This window comes from Myotis nattereri (genome assembly GCF_964212035.1).
Source record: "Myotis nattereri genome assembly, chromosome: X".
NCBI lineage: Eukaryota > Metazoa > Chordata > Mammalia > Chiroptera > Vespertilionidae > Myotis > Myotis nattereri.
In genome coordinates this window covers 116,382,223-116,408,802 of record NC_138078.1, presented here as the reverse complement: position 1 = coordinate 116,408,802, position 26,580 = coordinate 116,382,223, and the positions used below count along the sequence as shown (strand labels likewise).

At 37.4% G+C, this 26,580-nt stretch overlaps 1 pseudogene across 1 annotated transcript in view; it reads left to right on the top strand.

The window, feature by feature from the left end:
- The first annotated feature begins 4,599 nt into the window (after positions 1 to 4,599).
- The window catches only part of LOC308511797 (elongation factor 1-alpha 1-like), an 80,575-nt pseudogene continuing 58,594 nt past the window's right edge, over positions 4,600 to 26,580 (top strand). The window contains exon 1 of the transcript in view: positions 4,600 to 4,693. The product of the transcript in view is annotated as an elongation factor 1-alpha 1-like (transcript). The remainder of the gene's footprint in view (positions 4,694 to 26,580) is intronic.

Below are 26,580 nucleotides of genomic sequence, written 5' to 3'. Positions count from 1 at the left end.
AGAAAGAACAGCAATGATGAGAGATAATTATTGATCGGCTGCCTCCTGCACAACCCCTACTGGGGATCAAACCTGCAACCCAGGCATGTGCCCTGACCAGGAATTGAACTGTGATCTCCTGGTTCATGGGTCAATACTCAACCACTGAGCCACACTGACCAGGCTGTAAATATAATTTACAGGTTTTTTTTTTCATAAAAGTAAAAGTCCTTTTTGGAATCCTTCCAGTTAGAGAAAACAATTACTAATGTAGGACTTTTGTAAAAGTGAAGTGGTGTAACAAGAACCTCATAAAGAATAAACCTGTGTATTCTGAAATAAGAAGGTTATTTTAAGAGTTAAAATGTTACTTCTAGTTTGATTTCAATTATGTTAAGGACAACGTAAGTCTAAACAAAGTCCAGAAGGAAGCACACAAGACATTGAGAACCAATTTTAATTGATAGTTACTGGTCTAAGACATGATTTTCAGATTTAAAGCAAGCATGTAAATGTTATTAATATAAATAAAAATTTCCTTGAATCTTCAAGCTAAAAGTGAGATTCTGATATTGGTGGTCATTGTGGATATGTTTTCAATCATAAATGTTATTGCAACTAGCCACCTTGTGCTTAAATCTCTGTTGCACTTCAGAGTATTTGTTTAGGACAGATTCCTAGAAGTGGGTAGAATTTCTAATAAATATGATATTTTTAAAAAGATGATAAATATTTATTCTTTTGTAACCATTTCTTTGCTATTTTATCTACTATTTTGCTGTGTAGCAAGCCTTCCCAATCCAGAGATTAGTTAAATATCTATCTACTTTTTTTTAAGTCTTATGTAATTACTCTTTGCCATCTTCTTATTCATACAGAAGAATTTTAAAATTTGGGTTGTTAAAAATAATGTAATTTAGAAGGGCAAGATTATGTTTCCAAAATGTTTTGATCATTGATTCTTAAGTTTATTTGATTGCATTAAAATCCTGAAATCATGAGTAGCTTATTTTTCTTTATCTTTAAACTGAGGAGAGATTCCCAAAAGAGTATTTGTAGCCAAACTGGTTTGGCTCAGTGGATAGAGCGTCGGCCTGCGGACTGAAAGGTCCCAGGTTCGATTCCGGTCAATGGCATGTACCTTGGTTGTGGGCACATCCCCATAGGAGGTGTGCAGGAGGCAGCTGGTCGATGTTTCTCTCTCATCGATGTTTCTAACTCTCTATCCTTCTCCCTTCCTCTCTGTAAAAATTCAATAAAATATATTTTTTTTTTTAAAAAAAAGAGTATTTGCAAAGATTAAAGGCTATGTCTGACTTGGGTAACCTCTTCCAAATTCAGGTTCAAGAACTCATCAACTGGGCACTGAAGAAAAAAATATCCTTGTGGGAGAAGAGTTTAGGTTCTTATGATAGCTCTGGAGATCATCTTGACTAAGTCCCCAATGGATATGCATCCAAAAAATAGGAAAATATTCTTTCCAATGAACAGTGTGTGTTCTACCACATATGATAATATAAGCACATGAAAACTTGTTTTCAATTCATTTTTTAAAAAATTAGATGTTTGAATAGATTATTCTTAGCTTTATTAATGACTTTTAATCTCATGGAATAATTATTTTAGTAAGTGACCTTGCGGAGGTAGAGGACATATGTGATTATTCATGCTTCTGAAAGGGATTGATCTGAATAACTGTTGTAAATCACTTTTTTCATTTTCACTTTTTTTCCTGGTAAGAGTAAAAGGTGGAAGGTCTCAAGAATTTATTAAAGGTGTTAGATTTGTTAAGACTTAATGGAACACTTTCTTATCATGATACAAAAAGCAAATTACAAAGTTGTAGAGTGGGAATGGGATTCTACTTTGATAATGTTAATCACACTTGTATTAAAGCCTTTTTATGCAGAAGTTTAAAAAATAATTCTATTCTGGAAAATGTATCTTATATACTCTTGCATGATAAGAGCAAAGATTATTTGCATGTAAAATGGTAGACTAATGACCTGTCATGTAATATTATAAAAATATTTTCCGTTCCCACATTGCCTTTATTCCTTTAAGTCATAAAAGAGTAGGCTGCATTTTCTCAAGAAGGAGAGTGGGGAAAGGCATTATTTAGGAATAAAAACTCAATGAATTTTTTGTAATGTACATTTAATTTTCAAATATACTGGGCCTCCTCAGTGTGAATAGGATGAAGCCCACTAATTCTGACCTAACTGGTGCTGCTATTTCAAGTAAGGTAGCATTGCATTAATATTGAACAACTGCTACAGTGCAAAATTCCATTTATTTTTCATACAAAATTTATGTAAAATATTCCCTTTTGCTTCCTTTAAGTCTAGATTGTTGAATGTACTACATATTTCTAGTAAGAGAATATTTTCTCCTCTGTATATTCCTAAAAGTGCTATGCCAAAATACTACTGAACTCAGATTTTGTGTTCACCGCCACAGGAAGAGTTGTGATTTGTACAGGAATATGAAACTGGGAGACAGAATTATTGTCATAAGAACTAGGAGATCTGGACTTTAGTTTTAACTCTGCCTCTAATTTTCAGGTTGATTTTGGGAAAGTCACTTAATTATCTAGGAATTTGTCTGTTCTTTGGTAAAAAGCATTGCAAGATTTGTTTTTTTTTAATTTGTTATACCTTAAAAATTACATTGCATAGATGTTTAAATTGTCACCAAGTCCAATGCACTCTCATTTCTCCTCTAGACTATAAGGGTAATCTTCTAATTGATTTCTGCTTGGTATGCAGGTCCCCTCCATTCCTTTATTTCCATACTGCAATGGAATGAGGTTTCAAATATAAATCAGATCATGTCACTCCTCTGCTTTCCATTGCACTTAAAATCCAAACTCTTTATTGTAGCCTATAAAACCCTATAGGGACTGTCCTCCAGACTTTGACTTGTTTCACTTTCTCCATTTCAGACGCATTCCTGTTCCCCAAACACAAAAGCTAACTCCTGCTTTTGGCCTTAGCAAATGCTCTTTCCTCAACCTGAAACACTTTCCTGAGATACTTACAAGATTGACTTTTAGTTATTTAGGACTCAGTTCAAATATCACCTAGCCAGAGAGGCCTTCCCTAATGTCCTCTTTAGAAAATGCCACCTGCCCGACCCTAAAACTCTTCATTACAGAACCCTGTCCATTTCCTTCTGAGAACTGTGCCACACTATAACGTTTTTGTTTGTTGACTCGAATAATGCCTGTCTGCCCCACTAGAATATACATTTCTGGTAAGCCAATCTGGCTTGTTTACTAATGTATCAGCAGTGCCTTGAAGGGTGTATGGCACAAAGTAAGTGCTCAATAAATGTTTGTTGAACTAATTAATTTTACCGTTTTAGTATTGCTGTCTTTTGTACAAAAAAGAATGTAAATCAATTTTATTTTGAATTTAAAAAATGCAGCTGTTGCCCTCGCCAGGTGGATCAGTTGATTGGAGTGTCATCCCATGCACCAAAAGGTTGCAAGTTCAGTTCCCCATCAGGGCACATACCTAGGTTGCAGGTTCTGTCCCCTATTCTGATGCATATGGGAGGCAATTGATGGATGTTTCCCTCACATATCAATGTTTCTCTCTCTCTTTCTCTCTCTCTCTCTCTCTCTCTCTCTCTCTCTCTCTCTCTCTCTCTCTCAATAAAAAACGATCTTGGGCCCTGACTGGTTTGGCTCAGTGGATAGAGCGTCGGCCTAGGGACTGAAGGGTCCCAGGTTTGATTCCGGTCAAGGGCATGTACCTTGGTTGCAGGAATATCCCTGGTGGGGGATGTGCAGGAGGCAGCTGGTCGATGTTTCTCTCTCATCGATGTTTCTGACTCTCTATTCCTCTCCCTTCCTCTGTAAGAAAATCAATAAAATATATTTTTTAAAAAAACATCTTGGGGTGAGGATTAAAAAATGTTTTTTTAAAAAATGCAGTTCTTGTCATTAAAAAAATCAACACTTCAAAATTAACATTCCTAGTCATAATGTGCATTATTGATGTTTTTAGCTGCAAGTCTTATCACCTGAATGCTGCTCATTTCAATTTGCTATTCAGAAAAAATGAACACTGCATTTTGGACCAGTGGAGATTTAAAGCATATACTAAAATGATATAAACTTTAGTAGAACAAAATTTGCATTTATAGTAAATCACTAATGATATGCCATGTGTTTTTCCTAACTGTGCCCATAATTCATTGTTTCTAAAATATTTACACTTTTCTAATCTCTTAATAATATTTCATTTTGTAATAAGAAAAAATGGCATTGAAACTGATTCCCTTCCCATATTCAATGTGCTGTGATAAACTTTAAAAAAGGTATCCTGCTGTTCAACTGCTTTAAAAATAAAGTCTAGACCTGGCCGGTGAGGCTCAGTTGGTTGGGCATCCTACCGTAAACGAAAAGGTTGTCCATTTGATTCTCAGTCAGGGCACATGCCCATTGCGGGTGTGTAGGAGACAGCTGATTGATGTTTGGCTGTCACATCAATCTCTCTCTCTCTCTCTCTCTCTCTCTCTCTCTCTCTCCCTCTCGCTCCCTTCTTCTCTCTCTAAAAATCATTTTTTAAAAAAAGAGTGAGATTCTACTGTAGTTTGTGGCAAATAGAAATGATGAACATGCTAAAACAAACTCTAGATCTGGTGGCACAGCTCCAAGCTGTCCATAGTGAAGGCAATACAACTGTTGGACTGGATGTGAAGAAAGGTAATATTGGCTTTATGTAAATACTGTGTATAAAAGAAAGTTCCCAAGTAAAGTGAAAAGTTCTTCTGAGTGCATCTGAAGCAGCAGAGGTGATTCTATGTGTGGACAACATCATCAAAGATGCACCAAGGAAACGTGCCCCGATCACCACCACTGTTAAGCATTCCTATATGCTGTTAAACTATGGACGAGTTCATAACACAGTCATTGGAAAGACTTAGACTTCTTTATTTTTAATTTAAATTCTTTATTGTTTAAAGTATTACCTATGTCTCCCCTTTCTCCCATTAACCTTTCCCTGGCCACTCTCACCCCCAGAACATGCCCTCACCCCCTTACTGTCTGTGTCCACTGGTTATGTTTATACGCATGCATACAAGAAATTTGGTTGATCTCTTACCCCCCACCCACACTCACCCCTGGCTTCCCTCTGAGGTTTAACAGTCTGTTTGATGCTTCTGTGTCTCTGGATCTATTTTTTTCATTATATTCCACAAATGAGTGAGATCATGTGATATTTATCTTTCTCCAACTGGTTTATTTTGCTTAGCATAATGCTCTCCAGGTCCATCCATGCTGTTGCAAATGGTAGGAGTTCCTTCATTTTTACAGCAGCATAGTATTCCATTGTGTAGATGTACCACAGTTTTTTAATCCACTCATCTGTTGATGGGCACTTAGGCTGTTTCCAAACCTTGGCTATTGTAAATTGTGCTACTATGAACATAGGGGTGCATATATCCTTTTTGTTGGTGTTTCTGTTTTCTTGGGATATATTCCTAGAAGTGGGATTACAGGGTCAAATGGGAGTTCCATTTTTAATTTTTTTAGGAAACTCCATAATGTTTTCCACAGTGGCTGAACCAGTCTGCATTCCCACCATCAGTGTATGAGCATTCCTTTTTCTCCACAACTTCGCCAAGACTTGTCCTTTATCGATTTGTTAATGATAGCTATTCGGACATGTGTGAGATGGTACCTCATTGTAGTTTTGATTTGCATCTTTCAGATTAGTGACTTTGAGCATGTTTTCATATGTCTCTTGGCCTTCTGTATGTCTTCTTTGAAAAAGTATCTATTTTGGTCCTTTGCCAATTTTTGATTGGATTATTTAATCTTCCTTTTGTTAAGTTGTATGAGTTCCCTATAATTTTGGAGATTAAACCCTTATCAGAGATAACTTTAGCAAATATGTTCTCCCATGCAGTGGGCACTCTTGTTGTTTTGTTGATGGGTTTTTTTGCTGTGCAGAAGCTTTTTATTTTAATGTAGTCCCATTTGTTTATTTTCTCCTTAGTTTCCATTGTCCTAGGAGCTGTATTAATAAAGATATTGCTATGACATATGTCTGCTATTTTGCTGCCTATGGATTCTTCTAAGATTTTTATGGTTTCCTGTCTTATGTTTAAGTCCTTTATCCATTTTGAGTTCATTTTTGTGTATGGTATAAGTTGGTGATCTAGTTTCTTTCTTTCTTTTTTTTTTTTTTTTGGATATATCTGCCCAACTTTCCAAACATTTATTGAAGACACTGTCTGGACTCCATTGTACGCTCTTGCCTCCTTTATCAAATTTTAATTGAGCGTACTGACTCAGGTCGATTTCTGGGCTCTCCATTCTGTTCCATTAGTCTATATGTCTGTTCTTGTGCCAGTACCAAGCAGTTTTGAGAACAGCGGCTTTGTAATATAGCCTGATTACTGGTATTGTGATCCCGCTAACATTGTTCTTCTTTCTCAGAATTGCTGTGGCTATTCGGGGTCTATTATTATTCCATATGAATTTTTGGAGAGTTTGTGCTAGGTCTGTGAAATATGCCGTTGGTATTTTAATGGGGATTTCATTACATCTAGACATTGCTCTGGGTAGTAAGGACATTTTAATGATGTTGATTCTACCAATCCATGAACATGGTATGTTCTTCCATTTGTTTGTGTCTTCCTCTATCTCTCTTTTCAACATTCTGTAGTTTTCTGGGTACAGGTCTTTTAGCTCCTTAGTGAAGTTTATTCCTAGGTACCTTAATTTTTTTGTGTGACAATGATAAATAGGATTTTTTTTTTTTTAGTTTCTCTTTCTGTGAGTTCATTATTGGTGTATAAAAAGGCCATGAATTTCTTGGTGTTAATATTGTATCCTTCTACATTGCCAAATTCATTTATTAAGTCTAGTAGTTTTTTGATGGAGTCGTTAGGGTGTTCTATGTACAATTTCATGTCATCTACAAATAAGAACGATTTTACTTCTTCTTTTCCAATTTGGATGCCTTTTATTTCTTCTTCTTGTCTGATCGCTATGGCTAGCACTTCCAGTGCTATGTTGAACAGAAGTGGTGAAAGGGGGCACCCCTGTCTTGTTCCTCTTCTTAGGAGAAATGGTTTTAGTTTTTGCCCATTGAGTATGAGGTTGGCTGAAGGTTTGTCAAAAAAAGGCTTTTATGTTGAGGTATGATTTCTCTATTCCCACTTTGCTGAGAGTTTATCAAGAAAGGGTGTTGGATTTTGTCAAATGCTTTTCTGTATCAGTTGATGATTATGTGATTTTTGTCTCTCAATTTGTTTATGTAACATGTGTTTATTGATTTGTGGATATTACGATATACCAGCCTTGCATTCCCCTGAATAAATCCCACTTGGTCATGGTGTGTGATCTTTCTAATGTAATGCTGGATTCAATTTGCTAGAATTTTGTTGAGGATTTTAGCATCTAAGGTCATCAGAGATATTGGCCTTAAGTCTCTTTCTTTGTAGTGTCTTTATCTGGACTCAGGATTAGTGTAATGCTGGCTTCATAGAAAGAGCTTGAAAGTGTGCCTTCCTGTTGAATTTTTTGGAATAGTCTGAGGAGGATAGGTTTTAGTTCTTCTTTGAATGTTTGGTAATACTCCCTTATGAAGCTGTCTGGACCATGGCTTTTGTTTGCTGGAAGATTATTGATTACTGCTTCAATTTCATCAGTAGTTATTCATGTTGTTTGATTCTTCCTGATTGAGTTTTGAATGATTGTGTTTTTCTAGGAATATGTCACTTTCATCTAGGTTGTTCAGTTGGTTGGAGTACAGTTGTTCATAGTATTTTTTTTTTTTTACAATTCTTTGTATGTCTGTGGGGTTGGCTCTTATTTCACATCTTTCATTTGTGATTTTGTTTACTTGGGTCCTCTCTCTTTGTTTCTTGGTGAGCCTGGCTAGAGGTTTAACAATCTTGTTTATTCTTTTAAAGAACCAGCTCTTTGTTTTACTGATCATTTGTATTGTTTATTTGGTCTGTATGTCATTTATTTCCACTCTGATCTTTATCCTTTCCTTCCTTCTGCTTACTCTGTGCTTTTGTTGCTGCTCTATTTATAATTCTTTAAATTGGAGGGTTAGATAATTTATTACCAGTTTTTCTTGTTTTTTTGAGGTAGGCCGGTAGAGCTGTGTACTACCCTCTCAGGACTGCTTTCACCGTGTCCCATAGATTGTGGATCATTGTGTTTTCATTGTCATTTGTTTCCAGGATGCTTTTTATTTCTTCTTTGATCTCTTTGGTAACCCAATCATTGTTTAATAGCATGCTATTTAGCCTCGAAGTGGGTTGTTTTTATTGTTTTTATTGCAGTTGGTTTCTTATTTTATGCCATTGTGATCTGAGAAAATGCTTGATATGACTTTTATCTTCTGAGTTTGAAGATAATTATCCTGTGGTCTATCTCTGAAAAGTCCCATGTGCACTCAAGAAGAATGTATAATCCATTGATTTTGGGTGAAATGTTTGAAAGGTGTCAATTAATTCCATCTGATCTAGCAAGTCTTTTAAGATTGCTATTTCTTTTTTTTTTATTGATTTCAGAGGGTAAGGGAGAGGAATAGAGAGTTAGAAATATCGATGAGAGAGAAACATTGATCAGCTTCCTCCTACTGGGGATGTACCTGCAACCAAGGTACATGCCCTTGACTGGAATCAAACCTGGGACCTTAAGTCCTCAGGCTGATGCTCTATCCACTGAGACAAACCGGTTAGGGCTACGCTATGTCTTTTGATTGGAGTACTTAATCCATTTACGTTTAAGGTTATTATTGATAGGTACTTGTTTGTTGCCATTTTTATTCTTTATGCCTGTGTTCCTTCTCCCCTTTCTGTTTATTACTTTTACAACAATCCTTTTAGCATTTCCTGTATTGCTGTCCTGGTGGTCATAAACTCCCTTAGCCTTTTTTTTTTTTTTTTGTATGCAAAGCTCCTGATTTCACCTTCAATTTTGATTGATAGCCTTGCTGTATATAGTAGTTGTGGATTCATCACCCTTGCTTTGAATCACTTTGTATACTTGATTCCATTCCTTTCTGGCTTGATGTGTTTCTGTTGAGAAATAATTTGATAGTCTAATGGGAGATCCCTTGTAGGTAACTTTCTATCTCTTTCTTGCAGCCCTTAAGATTCTTTCTTTGTCATTAACATTTGCCATTGTAATTACGACATGTTGTGGTTGTGGGTCTTTGTGGGTTCATCTTCTTTGGGACTCTCTGTGCTTGTGTGACTTTTTCTTACCCAAATGAGGGAAGTTTTCTGTCATTATTTCTTCAAATAGGTTTTCTATTCCCTGCTCCTCTTCTTGACCTCCTGGCATGCCTATTATGCAGATGTTGCTTCGTTTCATGTCCCAGAACTTCCTTAATCACTCCTCCTGCTTTTGGTTTTTTTTTTTGTTTTTATTCCAATTGCTGTTCAGATTGGGTGTGTTTTACTACCCTGTCTTCTAACTCGCTGATTAGGCCCTCCTCTTCTTCTTGTCCACTCTTGAAACCTTCCATTGTGTTTTTAGTGCAGCTATATCACTTTTCATTAACTCTTGATTTTTACATATGTTGTTGACTTTCTCATCCAGCTGGTTTAGGAACTTTATGACCCTTACTCTGAATTCTTTCTCTGACATATTGCTTGCCCACATTTCATTTAGTTTCTTTTCTAGCAATTCCTCCTTTTCTTTCCTTTGGAGGTTGTTTCTTTTTCTCCCAATTTTTGCTGTCACATTCTGGCTCTGGTCACCCTGCTTGGGGGTTGAGAATTTGAAGACTCTATCAGGCCAATAGTCTGGAGATCATTAGCCCAGTGGCTGAGTCTGCCTTGAGTCTCACACCTTTAGTGTATATGCTCTGAGTTTTATCACCTTCTCCCACAGATCTGGTCCTACAATTGTCTGCTTCAGATGCTCAGAATGGCAGGAGTGCATGCGCAGTTCCTCTGATGTGTGATTCCCTGTGAGAACCCAGAGCCCTCTGGCATGCAATTCGCTGTGTGAACCCAGCACCTGTGGCAGGGTGGCACCATAAGTCCCTATGGCAGTGTACCTGCAGCACAGTCTTGTGGCCCCTAACTGGTACACTGGTTTTCTCTGAGTTGCCCTGGCAGTGCTCTTCTGTCACCCAGAGTGGGGCACATGCTGGGTTGCTCTGGGTAACCCCTGCAGGTTTGTCCCAGGGGCCAGGGTGGAATGGGTGTGTATTTCTCTGGGTTGCACAGTCCTCACTTTCTTGTGGCCTGGAGTGAGGCATGGGCTGGGTTGCTCCAGTCTGCCCCTCTCTGGTGTGGAACAGAGGTGGGTTGCTCTGGGTTGCACAGTCCTTGCTCTCCTGTGGCCCTGAGTGAAGTGTGAGCTGGGTTGCTTTGCATAGCCCTGGCAGGACTGTCCCAAGAGCCAGGATAGAGCAGCCATGGGTTTCTCTGTGTTTAACAGTCCACACTCTCCCTTGGCCTGGAGTGGGATGCACACTGGGTTGCTCTGGGTTGCCCTGGCAGCAGGTCCAGTTTCTCGGTGCTCAGGGTGGAGTGGGTGCCAGATGGCTCCAGGTTAGGCTAGCAGCAGGTTCTGGACCTCAGGGCAGGGGTGGGACAGAGGGTTCCCCCTGGCTTTCACTCACTGCAGGGTTCTGGAGCCAGATACTGGAATGCTGAGTCCCTGCGGGCTGGTGAGGAGGCTTGGAACAGGAAGTCACTCTGGCAAGTACTCCCTGCAGATATCTGGGAGCCTGCCAGAAGTTACTGTGCCATGCACTGCCAGGGGCATGGTGGTGGTTCTAGGCAGCTTATGGATAGCAAGTGGCATTTTCTAGGCATCCTCTGCCCTTCCTTATTGAAAATTATCTCCTCAGCTGTGTATAATTTGTTCATTCAGGGTGGATGTTCTCCAATTTAGTTACTTTTCTGACCTGGCCCCAGGAGGAGGTGAGCAACACTTCTATCTATTCAGCCACCATTTTCAAATGATGCAGGATTTTGACTTCTTAAAGAAGACTGTGGAACTGAAGTTTATCTGTGGTTCTTATATCCTTAAGTTTGGACATTTACATGAAATTTTTTTAACATGAGTCTAATTTATTGGTTGTTTATTTTCCATAAAATTCTGTTGATTTAAAAGTCCATTTCTCATACTGTACATCAAAATAAAAATTTGAACAATTAACATAAATAAAAAATAAATAAATAAATAGACTCTAGAATAGAACTTGATTGCTGAGCATTTCTTGGAACCATATTATAGATGCCTTAGGACTATGTTATCCTATCTAATAATAGACAAACATGGTAATTAACCATACCTCCGACACGCTTCCCACTGCCTAATCAGGGTGATATGCAAATTAACTGCCAACCAAGATGGCGGCCAGCAGCCAGGCAGCTGAAGCAAATAGGAGGCTTGCTTGCTCCAGTGATGGAGGAAGCCAAGGTTCCCTGCCTGCCGCTGCCGGCCTCTGAGCTGCACTCTAAGAAACAATGTTGCAATTATAGAAGCTAAACAAACCCCAGAAATCTGCTTTCAACCAGCCGGGCCTCAGAGTTGGAGCTGCAACAGTGTTTCAATTATAGAAGCCAAATAAACCAGATACCTGCTTTCAGCAGCCGAGGTTTCAGAGCTGGAGCCGAGCCTCAGAGCTAAAGCCAGCTCTCAGCTCCAGTGACAGCCATAGAAGGTAAATAAATCCCAGAATAAAAAAAAAAAAGGAGAGGTTGGGAGCTTCAGTCACCCGCCAGCCTGAAAACGGGCCTCAGCCCCTCACCCAGACTGGCCAGGCACCCCAGTGGGGACCCCCACCCTGAAGGGGGTGTGACCAGCTGCAAACAGCCATCATCCCCTCATCCAGGCTGGCCAGGCACCCAAACAGGACCCCCACCCTGATCCAGGACACCCTTCAGGGCAAACCAGCCGGCCCCCACCCGTGCACCAGGCCCCTATCCTATATAGTAAAAGGGTAATATGCAAACTGACCCTAACAGCAGAACGACTGGGAATGACTGGTCACTATGACACACACTGACCACCACGGGGCAGATGCTCAATGCAGGAGCTGCCCTCTGGTGGTCAGGGCGCTCTCACATGGGAGGAGCTCTGCTCAGCCACAAGTCAGGCTGATGGCTGCCAGTACAGTGGTGGTGGTGGGAGCCTCTCCTGTATCCTCAGCAGTGCTAAGGATGTCCGACTGCAGTTTAGGCCTGCTCCCCGCTGGCAAGTGGACATCCCCCGAGGGCTGCGGGCTGCCAGAGGGATGTCTGATTGCCATTTTAGGCCCAATCTCCTGGGGAGCGGGCCTAAGCCAGCAGGTGGTCATCCTCCGAGGGGTCCCAGACTGCGAGAGGGCACAGGCCGGGCTGAGGGACCCCCTACCCCCGAGTGCACATATTTTTGTGCACCGGGCCTCTAGTATATCTATAATAAAAACATAACTACATTTTATTATATATAACTACAAATATATATATATGTATATGTATATATACATATATAAAACAAAACATTATATGCAGTTGTAAAAATGATGTTTATAAGCAATCTAAATTTATATTGAGGAAAAAAAGTATTTTGGGGGGTTTATTGTTGTTGCTATCTTTTAGTTATTGATTTCTAATTTACTGAGATGTGGTAATAGAAAATGATCTGTGTGATATGGATTTTTAAATTTATTGAAAATTGTATTTCACAAAGGTTATATATGCATTTGAAAATAATAAGTGCACTTTGCTGGGCTTTATAAATGCTTATTAGATTAAACAGATTAAGTTCATTCATTGTATTTTGAATTCTATATCTTTACAGATATTTCAGTGTTTTCTTTTTAAAAAATATATTTCTTTATTGATTTCAGAGAGGAAGGGGGGAAGAGAGAGATATAGAAACATCAATGATGACAGAGAATCATTGATTGGCTGCCTCCTGCACACCCCCCACTGAGGATCAGGCCCACAACCCAGGCATGTGCCCTTGGCCAAAATCGAACCTGGCACCCTTCAATCCGCAGGCTGATGCTCTATCCACTGAGCCAAGCTATCCAGGGTTCAATGTTTTCTTGATCAATCTTTTGTTATCAATGTTGCACTTATATTTATGCATTTTAAGTCAGTTTCTTGTTAAAGAGACAAAGCATTTTACTTCAGAATGCTCTAAAATAGTGGTTCTCAAATTTAATGTGAAACAGTATCACTTGGAGCTCTTGGTAAACCATAGATCCCTACTCCCAAAGTAGTTGTGTGGTGAGGCCCAAGAATTTGCAGTTCTAACACATTCCCAGGTGAAGCTGGTGCTGCTGGTCTCGCACTACACTTTGAGAAGCACTGCCCTAAAACTGGAATTCATCCTGGTTGCTTATTAAAATCAACTTGGGAGGGGGGGTAGCACCTGTCATGGCTCAGTGGTTGAGTGTTTACCTATGATCAGGAGGTCACAGTTCCATTTCCAGTCAGAGCACATGCCCGGGTTGTGGACTCAGTTTCCAGTATGGGCCATGTGGAGGCAGCCAATCAATGATTCTCTCTCACCATTGCTGTTTCTAGCTCTCTCCCTCTTCCTCTCTGTAATCAATAATTTAAAAAATCAACTATGGGGATCTACAAAAGAAAAACAAAACAAAACAAAACAAAACAAAACAAAACAAAAGAACTAGTGTTTGGGTTTCAAACTTGACCAGAAAATTTAAGCATAGGACCCAGCTCCAGTATTTTCTTTTTAAAGATTCCCCAGGTTAAATAATTGTGTAGCAAGAGTTGAGAAGTACTAATCTAAAATGTGTTTGAATCAAGCTGAGTTCCACAATATGTGATTAATAATTCATTGATGACCAGTTTCTCCACACTTGATTACCTCTAATGTGACTAAAAATGTCCCCTAACACAGCCCCTCTTGCCTGCATTCAAATTTTTTGGTATTTTTCCATTACACAAACTTCACTGAATGACCACTGCATGTAAAACACTGTATCAGGTTGCTTAGTTTATACCTGTTTTTGTGTTCCTCTTTTACATAGTTATTTGTCCTTATATCAATTAATTCATTATCACTTGAATAATGATCATCATCACAAGAACAATAATAATGATAGTGTTAATTATGTATCAGGCACTGTTTTAAGTGGTTTTTGTGCATTAGCTCATTTACTACATGTCTTAACAACCCTATCACATAGGAATTATTATTATCTCTATTATACAGATGAGGAAACTCAGGCAAACACAGTTTGAGTAAATAAATAGAAGTTGCTATGCTATTATAATAAGTGGCTAGACTATGAATTTAGATATACAGTCTGGTTTAAGCTACTAATAATCAGAAATCAAATCTGTAAAATTAGAGTCACTGAATAAAATATTCTGTTTATCCAAAAGTTAATTTGCAGGTTTGTTTATATCTCCCATTATTTATTTTAGTATTAATTCTTAGTGGAATATCATTTTATTTTTTTATTCCCAATTCCTTCTGGAGGAAAAGAGAGACCATTTTCAATCATAATCTGTATAAATCATGTCTTTTATTGTATACATTTGAACTGGTAACATAAAATTTATTTATCATCATCTGCATAAATCAATGAACTAATATAATATATTCTTATGCAGTAATTTAGAAAATGTATTGCATGACAAATAACTTATTACACATATAGAGATCGTGTTGTGTAGGAAGCATTTTAACAAAAGTCTTTGGATTGTATAAAATGCCCAGAATATTGCTAATCAGTACATGTCTCAGTCAGCTGGAGATGCTATAAAAGAATAGCACGGGGTGGCTTATAAAACAGAAATTTATTTTTTCACAGTTCTGGAAACTAGAATCCAAGATCAAGGTGTCATCAAATTCGGTTTCTGATTAGAGCTCTCGAAGGTAACCTTCCCACTGTGTACTCACATGGTCTTTCCTCTGTGCATGGATAGAGAGAGAGAGCCCTAGTGTTTTGTTCTCTTCTTATAAGGACAACAGTCCTACCAGATTAGTGCCCCATCTTTCTAATCTCAAATAAACTTAATCACCTCCATTAAGAGCTTATTTCCAAATCAGTCATATTAAAGACTAGGGCTTCAACATATAAAATTGGGGGGATAAAATTCAATCCATGACAGTACCTAAAACTATTTTATTGTAAAAATATATTACATACATAAAAAGTTTGCATTCTAAAGACTTGAGAATAAAAATGGAACAAGTGACCATTTTGACATACAATAGCTTTTGATATGATTGTTTTCCTCCAGATCCTGATCTTAACTTTTAAAATAAAGTTTAGCCGAAACCGGTTTGGCTCAGTGGATAGAGCGTCGGCCTGCGGACTGAAGGGTCCCAGGTTCGATTCCGGTCAAGGGCATGTACCTGGGTTGTGGGCATATCCCCAGTAGGAGGTGTTCAGGAGGCAGCTGATCGATGTTTCTCTCTCATCGATGTTTCTAACTCTCTATCTCTCGCCCTTCCTCTCTGTAAAAAATCAATAAAATATATTTTTTAAAAATAAATAAATAAAATAAAATAAAGTTTATATTACAAATCCAAAATCAGTTTATAATAACAGGTATAGAGCACAGTACAGTCTAAAAGTTTATTGTGTTTTAAGTTACATTGGGTTTCTTTACACATTTGCATAGAATACTCAAATTGAATGACTATTTGGGAAGAGTCAAATGTAAGTTTAGACAAAATTAATGAATCAAAAGTCCTTTGTAGTTCTTTGTTGTCAGATTAAAGAATTTGTTTTTTGTGTTAATTTTTTAATTTTTACTTTTATTTTTCAATTACAGTTGCCATGCATTATTATCTTATATTAGTTTCAAGTATACCACATAGTGGTTAGACATTTATATAATTTATGAAGTGATCCCTCCAATAATTTTAGTACCCATCTGGCACATACATAGTTATTACAATACTAGAGGCCCGGTGCACAAAAAATTGTGCACTCAGGGAGGGGGGAAAGGTCCTTCAGCCCTGCCTGTGCCCTCTCACAGTCTGGGACCCCTTGAGGGATGACCACCTGCTGGCTGAGGCCTGCTCCCCAGGGGATTGGGCCTAAGCTGGCAATCAGACATCCCTCTGGCAGCCCGGCAGCCACCAGGGGATGTCCACTTGCCAGCGGGGAGCAGACCTAAGCTGCAGTCGGACATCCTTAGCACTGCTGAGGATACAGGAGAGGCTCCCACCACCACCACTGTACTGGCAGCCATCAGCCTGACTTGTGGCTGAGCAGAGCTCCTCCATGTGGGAGCTCACTGATCACCAGAGGGCAGCTCCTGCATTGAACGTCTGCCCCGTGGTGGTCAGTGTGTGTCATAGTGACCAGTCATTCCCAGTCGTTCTGCTGTTAGGGTCAGTTTGCATATTACCCTTTTACTATATAGGATAGGGGCCTGGTGCACGGGTGGGGGCCGGCTGGTTTGCCCTGAAGGGTGTCCTGGATCAGGGTGGGGGTCCTGCTTGGGTGCCTGGCCAGCCTGGGTGAGGGGCTGATGGCTGTTTTCAAGCTGCCCGCACCCTCTTCAGGGTGGGGGTCCCCACTGGGGAGCCTGGCCAGCTTGGATGAGGGGATGATGGCTGTTTGTAGCTGGTCACACCCCCCTTCAGGGTGGGGGTCCCGCTTGGGTGCCTGGCCAACCTGGATGAGGGGCTGATGGCTGTTTTCAGGCTGCCTGCACCCCCTTCAGGGTGGGGGTCCCCACTGGGGTGCCTGGCCTGCCTGGATGAGGGGCTGATGGCTGTTTTCAGGCTGCCTGCACCCCCTTCAGGGTGAGGGTCTCCACTGGGGTGCCTGGCCAGCCTGAATGAGGGGCTGAGGGCTGTTTTCAGGCTGCCCGCACCCCCTTCAGGGTGGGGATCCCCACTGGGGTGCCTGGCCTGCCTGGATGAGGGGCTGATGGCAGTTTTCAGGTGGGCCAAGCCTGCAACTGAAGCTCCCAGGCTCTCTTTTTTTCTTTTATTTTATTCTGGGACTTATTTACCTTCTGTAATTGAAACTTTGTTGCAGCTCCAGCTCCGAGGCCAGCTGGCTGAAAGCAGGTTTCTGGGGTTTGTTTAGCTTCTATAATTGCAACATTGTTGCTTAGAGCGCAGCTCAGAGCCGGGCCGTGGCAGGCGGGGAACCTTGGCTTCCTCCATCACTGGAGCAAGCAAGCCTCCTGTTTGCTTCAGCTGCCTGGATGCCTGCCGCCATCTTGGTTGGCAGTTAATTTGCATATCACCCTGATTAGCCAATGGGAAGCATAGCAGAGGTATGGTTAATTACCATGTTTGTCTATTATTAGATAGGATTATTGACTATATTTTCTATGCTGTATTTTATATTCCTGTGATTATTTTCCATCTATCAATTTCTACTTCTAAATTCATTCACCTTTTTTCTTACCAAGCTCCTTAATCCCCTCCCATCTGACAAACATCAATTTGTATCTATGAGTCTGTTTCTGTTTAGTTTGTTCACTTATTTTGTGTTTTAGATTCCACATACAAGTAAAATCACATGATATTTACCTTTCTCTGACTTATCCTCTCTAGATCCATCCATGTTGTCATAAATGGTAAGATTTAATTCTTTTATATAACAGAGTTATATTCCATTTTATATATGTACCACATCTTCTTTATCTAAATGTCTATTGATGAGCACTTAGGTTGCTTTCATGTCTTGGCTATTGTAAATAATGCTGCAATGAACATGGGGGGTATATATATCTTTTCAAATTACTTTTTTTACTTCTTCTGCTAAATACCCAGAGGTGGAATTTCTGGATCATAGGTAGCTCATTCTGTTTTTAATTTTTTGAGGAGCCCCCATACTATTTTCCATAGTGGTGCACCAATTTGCAATTCTTCCAACAGTGCACAAGGGTTCTCTTTTCTCCACATCCTCACCAACACTAGTTGTTTGTTGATTTATTGATGATACCATTCTGACAGGTGTGAAGCAATATCTCACTGTTATTTTAATTTGCATTTTTTTCTGATGACTAGTGACATTGAGCATCTTTTCATATGACTATTGGCCTTTTGTATGTCCTCTTTGGAGAATGAAGAAATAAATGATAAAATAAAGGTTAATCTTTTAAAATAATATTATCAATTATAAGCATATAAGAAGACTGAATTCCATGCACATTTACATACACATGAAAAGACAGAGATGTTGATTATATATGTACCAGTATTGTTGGATACTATCCTTAAATAGTATTGTTGGATATTATCCATAAATAATAGGTTATAGTCATTAAGGAAGTGATATAGTTCTATAGCACTATAAATTATACTCTTTGAAGATTCATATATAGATTGACAATATGAAATAAATCAATTAAAATAGTTCTAATCCAAAGAATTTATTCACTGTATGAATCTCTGCCAGGGTTGAAGTTAGGAAGGTAAATATATAGAGAGGTGATGTACTAGTCACGATACATTAGTGTTCTAACATATAAATTAATACCTCCCGTTTTGCTCTGCAATTTGAGCATAAACATTTTAATTACTTTCATTCTAATCTCAAAATTCCCATTCAAATTACCAAAAGACTACAGGAAATATAAAAAGAGTATCTGCACTCTGTGACTGATGCCATTCACATACCAGTCATGTCTGAGTCAAGCGAAACTAGATTGAGAGAAAGGCCCGCCAAAATGTGGTTTGTTCAATATAAAGGATAATAATCAATAGGCCCACATACCTCTATACTTGGGAAGTAATTGGAAGAGGCCTCTTAGCTCACAGTGACTGGATTTGGAAGCAATTTTGAGATGGCAGGCCAATCTTGATCATGTCAGCACTTCTGGGAAACACACCTGGTGCACAGGTAATACAGTAAGAGGATCCTGTAGCTCTATATACATGGTGCCAACTCTGTGCTATGTAAAAGCAGGGACACAGCAGGCTAGTAAAATGCCCTTAGTGTGGCTGACCTTTTGTCATCCTAAAATATAAAAATAGCTACAAAAACTATAAGTTTATTTTATCTCTGTTTTTATTTTGTGTGTGTGTTTTTTTACCTAATCCTCCTAGGTTTCTCACTTCTAATCTTCTAAGAAAAGCAGTATTTATAGGGTTTCATTTTGCATGGAAAAAAAAATAAAGCAACTGGTGTGTGTGTGTGTGTGTGTGTGTGTGTGTGTGTGTGTGAAAAGATGACTCCCCAGTACTTAGAAGTTCTTTTCTAGTGACCAGGGAAGTCAGGACAGAGAGATTGGTGTTATATTAAATTTTATATTTCTTTTTAAATATTCCTATATTATACAGATTATAAAATTATTTTTTAAATATATTTTTATTGATTTTAGAGAGGAAGAGAGAGGGATAGAGAGATATAAACATCAATGATGAGAGAGAATCATTGATTGGCTGCCTCCTGCATGCCCCCTACTGGGGATCGAGCCCAAAACCCAGGAATGTGCCCTTGGCCGGAAGCGAACCTGGGACCCTTCAGTCTGTAGGCCAATGCTCTATACACTGAGCCAAACTGGCTAGGGCTAAAATTGTTCTTAAAAAAGAAAAGAAAAATAAATAAAATATCGGTGAATGTTAATATAAATTTGGAGTAGGGAATCTTTTGAAGCATAACATCAATGGTAAGGATGGAATTGATGTTCACCATGTGAGTACCTCAATATCAAAAGATAAAATATAAAAAGGATGGAAAAATAAAAGAATGTTTACAAGTTGAAAGGCCAATAGAAAATTGAGAAAAAAATTCCTATGATATGACAAAGGAATCTTTTCCTTAATACATACAGTGTTCTTACAAATCAATAAAACACTTCAAACTAGACTCTAATCTTTGAGGTGTAGGGCTTTGTTTTAGTTACTGCTTTATCTATAGTTTTGAGCACATAGTTTGTACTTAAAAATGCATTCTCTATAAACAATTTTTTTCAAACAGGTAGACAAGATAAATTTATAAAATATATAAAGATACAAGCTTAATAAAAATTAATCAAATAAAAAAATTTAAAATTATCCTTCTTCCTATATTATCTATCTATCTTCTTTTATACCTAGAAAATTCCTCAAGCTTTATTGATATAGACCAAGTATCATGTCATCTTTGATGTATTTCTTATTTCCCTATCCACATCGTCTTTAGTGTTATCAAGTCACCTTATATATTATCTTGTCATTCATTGGGTTTATTTTGTGGTATTATAATTTTGGGTCATTCTTGCCTTCACAGCTGGACTTAATTCTTAAGGACAAGGATTGTTCTTTCTGTATTTATTTTTTCAATTGAGGTCTAATTGACATACAATGTTATACTAGTTTCAGGTATGCAACATAATGATTTGATATGCCCAGTTAGTTAGTGCTTCTTCCTGTACACCAAATGGTTGGAGGTTTGATTCCAGGTAGGAGGACAAATAAGAACCCACCAATGAATACATAAATAAGAGGAACAACAAATCGATGTTTCTCCTTCTCTCTCTCAAAAATAATAAATAAATAACTAGATAGATAGATAGATAGATAGATAGATAGATAGATAGATAAAACTGTGTTTGTTTTTTTAAAAAGCCTTGGTCAGGTTGCTCAGCTGGTTGGAGCATCTTCCTGAGCACCAAAATGTTGTGGGTTAAATCCTTGGTCCTGGTGCATACGGGAGGCAATGGATAAATGTTTCTCTCTCACATCAATGTTTCTCTCTCTTCCTTTCTCTCTCTCTAAAATCAATAAATATATCTGCCAGGAAGGATAAAAAAAAATGTGAAAGATTAATCCTCCTTTGATACTGAAAAAAAAAAGAAATTACTTATATACTGAATGAAGATCAATCTTACCACATTTTCTACAGATAACAGTGCATGCATACTGTAAAATAAAGATTTTAAAATATTTTACATAATTTTAAATTTTAAATATCGACTAAAGTAGGTTATAGATAGTAAAGAAATAAGACATATAGCTCCTTGAGATTTTATTCTGGTTACTAATTAGACTTTGAGTTCTTTTATTATTTAGTTGTGGCTTTTGGTTCACATTTCAGATTAAACTGCCATGCATCCAAAACAGAAACCATCCCTACACGCCACGATATTTTGAATTTAATTGCCTCTATAGATGCTTATGGCCTACAAAGGGTTAAAGCAGATTTTATATTCATGTAACATTAGCATTTTGAAATTTTCTGTTTATTTTATGTGCTATTTTAAACATTTTCTCATCTTTTAAAAACAGAATTTTGTTTCCATCTGCTGCATTATAAGACTTTTTTAAATGTTACCAAGTCATTAATATAAATAGTACATTTCAGCCATTCTGGATAAGAGTTTTCTGCTCACTATCCTGTTAGTGAATTAATATATGACCTAACATGGAGCTAAAAATAAGAGATGGAAATCACATTTACCTCAAATCATTTTGGTTTTAACAAAATTTATTAAACCTTAGAAATTTAAATTATGCATATCTATTAAGCACTAAGTCAATATACCAAGATGATGGGGGAAAATACCTATTTGTATGATAGTGCACCTTTCAACTAACGTTTGAATTCATGGAAATTCACTCAAACTTGCCTGTAAATTTTTCCTTTCAGTAACACGAGTTTAATATTAGAGGGAAAGAATGGTTTGGGAAAATGTGATTTGATTCAACCAAAACAAACTCTTGATTATTTCATAGAGGCCATTGTTGATCCCAAAACATCCCTAATTATCTCAAGCATCAATAATACCATGTATTTATCTATCTTTTCTTTTGTCCACAGTGTGGTTCACATTAAAGTACAATCAGAGTAATTTTCCTGGGAAATTGTTCATTCTGTTAAATCATCTTATACAACAACTGTGAAGCAAAAATGATGTGAGTGTATAAAAGCACCTTGAATATTGATCCATGATTATAAAGTATTATTAAAGATCAATCAGTATGAATAACATAGATTATATTTTGAAATGATAATGGTTTTATTTTGTTTATGAAAGTAATATGTAACCACTGGTTAGAAAAAATCAGTCAATAAAGAAGAAAGGTAATCCAACCATAAAACACCTCCCAGATATATACACTGTTAACATCTTGTCACATTCCCTTCTCTTACTATGTTTGTGTCTGGAAATTTACATGTTAAAAATTAAGAGCCACACAAACTTTGGATATTTGGACATGTACAATCATTTACATAAGATTATCTAATAAGTGTAGCATAATTAGTTCAAATATATATGCAACCAAATTGCTCTCCCTAAAATTTTCATCAATTTACTTATCAATAATAAATTTCTACTTCCTGCCATCCTTGTCAATAAGGATTGCATTGAATCTGTAGTTAACCTTGGTAATTAAAAATTATTTAATAGTTTAATAGAATTTTAAAGGCATATCTTATTGTTTTAACTTAGACTTAATTTATAGTGAGGTGAATCTTTTCCCATGTATTTATAGATCATTTGCATTTTTATTTAAAAATGTTTACTATATTTCTTGAGCATTTTTATTATTGTTTTGTAGGCTTTTTGGGTGCACTTAAAAAGATTTACCCTTTCTCCAACACTTCCAAAATTTTGAGGAATAGTGAACACTTCTAAACTTATTTTACAAGGCCACCATTATCCTGATACCCAATCCAGACAAGGACACTATACGAAAAGAAAATAATAGGTCAATATCCCTGATGAACATAGATGCAAAAATCCTCAACAAAATAATAACAAACTAATTTTAACAGCACATTAAAAGTATCAGATAACATGATCAAGTGGGATTTATCCCTGGGATATAAGGATGGCTCAACAAATGCAAATCAGTAAATACCATGAACCACATTAACAAAAAGAAGGATAAAAAGTCCTAGAAGAAACCATTGGCAGTGAAATTTCAGACATCTCCTATAACAATATATTTTCAGATACACATAGGACAATGGAAACTAAGGAGAAAAACAAATGGGACTACATCAAAATAAAAAGCTTCTGCACAGCAAAAGAAACTATCAACAAAACAACAAGAGAGCCCACTGCATGGGAGAACATATTTGCCAACGTCATATCCTATAAGGGTTTAATCTCCCAAATTTATAGAGAACTCATACAACTTAACAAAAGGAAGATAAACAGTCCAATAAAAAATGGGCATAGGACCTAAATAGACATTTTTTGAAAGAAAACATAAAGAAGGCCAAGAGACATATGAAAACATGCTAAGTCACTAATCATCTGAAAGATGCAAATCACAACAACAATGAGGTACCATCTCACACCTGTCAGAATGGCTATCATCAACAAATGACAAGTGCTAGTGAGGTTGTGGAGAAAACGAACCCTCATGCACTGCTGGTAGGAATGCAGGCTGGTGCAGTCACTGTGGAAAACAGTATGGAGTTTCCTCAAAAAATTAAAAATGGAACTCCCATTTGGCCCTGTAATCCCACTTCTAGGAATATGCCCCAAGAAACCCAAAACACCAGTCAGAAAGGATATATGCACCCCTATGTTCATAGCAGCACAATTTACAATAGCTAAGATTTTGAAACAGCCTAAGTGCCCATCAACAGATGAGTGGATTAGAAAACTGTGGTACATCTACACAATGGAATACTATGCTGCTGTAAAAAGAAAGGACTCTTACCATTTGCAACAGCATGGATGGAACAGGAGAGCATTATGCTAAGCTAAATAAGCCAGTTGGAGAAAGATAAATATCACATGATCTCACTCATTTGTGCAATATAATGAACAACATAAACTGATGAGCAAAAATATATCCAGAGACATAAAAGCATCAAATAGACTATCCAACATCAGAGGGAAGGCAGCGGATGGTGGGGGCAGTAAGAGATCAACCAAAGGCCCTGTATCCATGCATAGAGCATGACAAATGGACATAGACAATAGGAAGGTGGGAGCATATGCTGGGGGCAGGAGCCGGCAGGGAGACGTCTATGGGGGGAAAAGGAGACATATGTAAAACTTTCAACAATAAAGAATTAAAAAGAAAATTATAGTAGAAAAACAGACACATAAACCAATGAAAAAAAAAGAGCCCAGAAATAAACTCATGCATTTGTAGTAAATTAATATTTGACAAGGGCACCAAAGCACACAGTGGGAAAAAGATAGTCTTTTCAATAAATTGGGAAAACTGGCTATCCACATGAAAAATAATGAAATTGTATTCTTATCTTACACTATACACAAAATTAGCTCCAAATATATTAAAATTTAAATGTAAGAACTGAAACCTGAAAACTAAATCTCCTAGGAAAAGAAAACAATACAAAAAAAAAAACACATAGGTAATGATTTCTTGGAAATGACACAAAAAGCACGGGAAACAAAAACAAAATAGACAAGTGGGACTACATCAACAAAAAAATACGTCTGCACAGCATAAAAAAATAAATAAAATGAAAAGGCAATCTATGGAATGGGAGTAAAGTATCTGATAAGGGGTTAATAACCACAATATTTAAATAAGTCATACCACTTAAACCAAGAAAAATAATATAAGTAACCCCATTTTAAAATGAGCAAAGAACCTAAATAGACATTTTTCAGACATTCTAATGTTCAACATTTTTTGAAAATATACTCTATATCACCAATCAATAGGGAAATGCAAATCAAAACCACAATGAGTTATCATAACTATTAGGATGGCGATTATGAAAACCATAAGAGATAAGTGTTAAGAAGGACGTGGGGGAAAGGGAATTCTTGTGTACTATTGGGGTGGCTACAAATTGGTATAGACATTTTGGCAAACAGTGTGGGGATTCTTCAAAAAATCAAAGCACAACAACCATATGATCCAGCAATCCAAATTCTGGGTATATATATCCAAAATAAATTAAATCAGTATTTCCAAGAGATTATCTGTACTCCCATATTCGTTGCAACATCATTCACAGTAGCCAAGATATGGAGACAATCTATGTGTCTGTCAACAGATGAATGGATAAAGAAAATGTGGTATATATAGATGAAGAAAATGTGGCATATTCATACAATGGAATACAATTCAGCCATAAAAAACAATGCAATCATGCCATTTGCAATAACATGGATAATCCTAAAATCCATTATGCTAAGTGAAATAAGCCAGAGAAAGACAATTATAATATGATTTCACTTATATATGGAATCTAATGAACAAAATAAATTAACAAATAAAATAGAAACAGACTCATAAATATAGAGAACAGACTGACAGCTGTCAGAGGAAAGGGGGCCTGGGGCCTGGGTGAAAAAGGTGAAGGGATTAAGCAAAAAAAAAAAAAATACTCATAGACACAGACAACAGTATGGTGATTATCAGAGGGAAAGGAGGTGGAGAGGTAGAAGAGGGTAAAGAGAATATAAATGGTGATGGAAGGAGACTTGACCTTGGAAGGTGAACACACAATACATAGATGATGTATTATAGAATTTTACATTTGAAATCTATATACTTTTATTAATCAATGTCACCCCAATAAATTCAATAATAAATAAATGAAAAGATGCCGAAACCGGTTTGGCTCAGTGGATAGAGCGTCGGCCTGCGGACTGAAGGGTCCCAGGTTCGATTCCGGTCAAGGGCATGTACCTGGGTTGCGGGCACATCCCCAGTGGGAGATGTGCAGGAGGCAGCTGATCGATGTTTCTCTCTCATCGATGTTTCTATCTCTCTCCCTTCTTCTCTGTAAAAAATCAATAAAATATAAAAAATAAAAATAAAAAAAAATGAAAAGACTCTCAATACATAAATAAGTAAATAAATAAATAAATAAATATGTATATAAAGATAAGTGACTCACTCAACATGTGACCCATCAAAATAGTTTCTGCCTTTGACTTTGAAACTAATACTTAACATTTATGTTTTAACATCTATGATCTCCAGAATAGTGAAATGAAGCAGAAATAGTTATAGATTTAATACCACTTGTGTTGCAACCAGTACTTGCCTTCTCCAAATTTATTTTAGTTATATAATAGGGAAAAACATTCAAGAATCCCTCCCACCAAGTTCATTTTTAAAAAGAAACCATGAATTATTGTGTCTTGGTGTGGGTCTTTCTGGGTTCATCTTGTTTGGAGCTCTCTGTGCTTGTGTGATTTTCTTCTTCCCCAAATCAGGGAAGTTTTCTGTCATTATTTCTTCAAGTAGGTTTTTAAATCCTTGCTCCTCTTCTTGTCCTTCTGGCACCTCTATTATATGGATATTACTTTGTTTGATGTTTTCCCAAAGCTCCAAAGCTATCCTGCTTTCTAATTTTTTTTTCTCCAATTGCTGTTCAGATTTGATGCGTTTTTTCTGCCCTGTCTTCTAACTCACTAATTTCGTCCTCTGCTTCTTCTAGTTTACTCTTGAAACCTTCCGTTGTATTTTTTATTGTATCTATATCATTATTCATTTCTTCTGCATTCTTACATAAATTGTTGATTTTCTCATCCAGCCATTTTAGGAACTGTATGACCCTTACTCTGAATTCTTTTCAGACATATTCCATTCCTCTGTTTCATTTAGTTCCTTATCTGACAATTCCTCCTTTTCTTTCCTTTGGGGGTTGTTTCTTTGTCTCCCCATTTTTGATGTCTCTTTATAGTCCTGGGCTCCCGGCTTTGGGTATGAGGTATTGAAGCTCCTAGTGGTTCAATAATCTGGGACTCGATAAACCAGAGGCTGGGTCTGCCTTG